The sequence below is a fragment of the Nerophis ophidion genome, linkage group LG13 (assembly GCF_033978795.1).
Source record: "Nerophis ophidion isolate RoL-2023_Sa linkage group LG13, RoL_Noph_v1.0, whole genome shotgun sequence".
In the NCBI taxonomy this organism is placed as follows: domain Eukaryota; kingdom Metazoa; phylum Chordata; class Actinopteri; order Syngnathiformes; family Syngnathidae; genus Nerophis; species Nerophis ophidion.
Window position 1 is genome coordinate 8,918,725 of NC_084623.1, and position 2,500 is coordinate 8,921,224.

A 2,500-nucleotide genomic window follows, 5' to 3' on the forward strand; every position below is an offset into this window, starting at 1 on the left:
CTAACCTGTAGTCTGTTTTCAAAAAGTTATTTTAGATAATTATACCCAATACTACATTGCAAAAATGTCTTTGAATTAGGGATGCATAAAAAATGTATTTACATCTTAATTATAAATTGTTTCATAGATTTTAAAAAGTTGATATTTTTTAATTAAGAATATTAGGCCATGTCCATGCAAACAGGAGTTTAATAAAGTTTTAATATTATTACACAAATAATACATAGAGAGAATCAAGAATTGTGTTAAATCAATCGAGAATTGAATCGTTAGGTACCTAATAATCACCACACCCTCAATAATTATAGCTTTACATCAGAATAACACACTATTTAATAAATGAATATTTCACATCACAGTGTTTTTTTTAATTTTTTTAGGTAAGAGAGGAGCTAAGCAGACAACACCTTCTTATTTTTTCCCCCTGTCTTAAACTACATAGTATTTCTCACCTTCTTTATCAAAGTGCTGGCACTTGCATCTTTTTTTGGCCCCATTGTGGATTTGTTTGCCGCCATCCTTTTTTTTTTTTTTTTTTAAAGCATCAACTGAGTTATTAACATCTTTGCCAAGCACAATTTAGCCCCAACATGTTAGTGAAATGATCCGAGGCACCACTGTAGTAAAATACCGTATTTTTCGGAGTATAAGTCGCTCCAGAGTATAAGTCGCACCTGCCGAAAATGCATAATAAAGAAGGAAAAAAAACATATGTAAGTCGCACTGGAGTATAAGTCGCATTTTGGGGGGAAATTTATTTGATAAAATCCAACACCAAGAATACACATTTGAAAGGCAATTTAAAATAAATAAATAATAGTAAAGTGTACGTTATATGAGGCATAAATAACGGATCAGCCACTTACGGCGCTCCTTAAAAAAGGTGGGAAATAGTGATATTGGGAAAGGGGGGAAGAGTAAAAAATATCAGTCAGAGGCTGGACCCTCGGGAGGGGGTCCATACTGAGTCCGAGGGAAAAAAACTCATTTGCCATTGCACACATAAACATATAGAATGGGAGAGAAAGCAGAGCTGACTTGGTTAAGTTTAATGAGTTTACTTGCGTCTTTTAGATATATATCGGCCATGTTGTATAGCAGTGGTCCCCGACCACCGGGCCGCGGGCCGGTACCGGGCCGTGGCCCGATTGGTACCGGGCCGCAGAATAATTTTTTTTATTACAAAAAACAATTTTTCTTTTATTAAATCAACATAAAAAACACAATATACACTTACAAATAGTGCACCAACCACAAAAAACTCCCTTTTTCATAACAAAAACGTCCCTTTTTCATGACAAAGAAGAAAAGAAGAAAAAAAAAAAAAAGACACCCCCCCACCCCGGGCCGCGGGACAAATTGTTAAGCGTTGACCGGTCCGCGGATACAAAAAGGTTGGGGACCACTGTTGTATAGGACTGACAAGATCAATTTCCTTGCATTTCAGTGCTTTAATGGCAATTTAACTCATTTACGCTTATCAAAGCTCCGAGAATGAAGCGTATCGTTGTCTGGCGCCATCTGGTGGTAAACGGGCGCAATTACACCAAAACAAAACGGCAAAAACAAGCTCTATTTGGTTTTCATGAAAAAAAAGCATACCGTATTTTTCGGAGTATAAGTCGCACCGGCCGAAAATGCATAATAAAGAAGAAAAAAACATATATACGTCGCACTGGAGTATAAGTCGCATTTTGGGGGAAATTTATTTGATAAAATCCAACACCAAGAATAGACATTTGAAAGGCAATTTAAAATAAATTACCCAAAATGTTGAAAGAGCCATATTGGACCAAAAATACAAAAACAAATCTGTCTGGAGCCGCAAAAAAAAAGTCAATAACATCAACAAAACTCACCTTTGTGCGATCACGCACAACGTTAAAGGTTTGGTGGACAAAATGAGGCAGAAAAAGAAGTGGCATAAATCACGTCTTAGAAAGTCGGAGAAATTATGCATGTAAATAAACTAGGGTGAGTTCAAGCACCGCTAAAATTAGTAGGACAAAACGGCGCTTGCCAAATACTCGAATCAGTGAAGCATGTTTAATATAAACTGTGTGCTTTATAGCTATTAGGGAGGTTTGTGTGATGTTTGTCCTCCTACAGAAACCATATTAAAACAAAAAATATGTTTTTTTCCCCCTCATCATTTTCATTTTTTATATATTTTTGAAAACGCTCCAGAGAGCCATACGTTACTTTCTAAATATTCCGGTGTCTACTAATTTCAGTCCATAATTTCTTTGAAATCCTACTAAATCAGGGGTCGGCAACCCGCGGCTCTGGAGCCGCATGCGGCTCTTTAGCGCCGCCCTAGTGGTTCTCTGGAGCTTTTTCAAAAATATATGAAAAATGGAAATGATGAGGGGAAAAAAACATATTTTTGGTTTTAATATGGTTTCTGTAGGAGAACAAACATGACACAAGCCTCCCTAATTGCTATAAAGCACACAGTTTATATTAAACATGCTTCACTGATTTCTAGTATTTGGCGAGT

General features: G+C 36.4%; 1 protein-coding gene across 4 annotated transcripts in view; it reads left to right on the plus strand.

Annotated features, from left to right (window-relative positions):
- The window catches only part of epb41l5 (erythrocyte membrane protein band 4.1 like 5), a 103,486-nt gene that overhangs the window by 98,851 nt on the left and 2,135 nt on the right, over positions 1-2,500 (plus strand). For all 4 annotated transcript variants that reach the window (XM_061918342.1, XM_061918341.1, XM_061918344.1 and 1 more), the window contains one exon: positions 1-2,500. This exon is cut by the window's left edge; it is cut by the window's right edge and continues 2,135 nt beyond it. The gene's annotated coding sequence lies outside the window, so the exon portion shown is untranslated.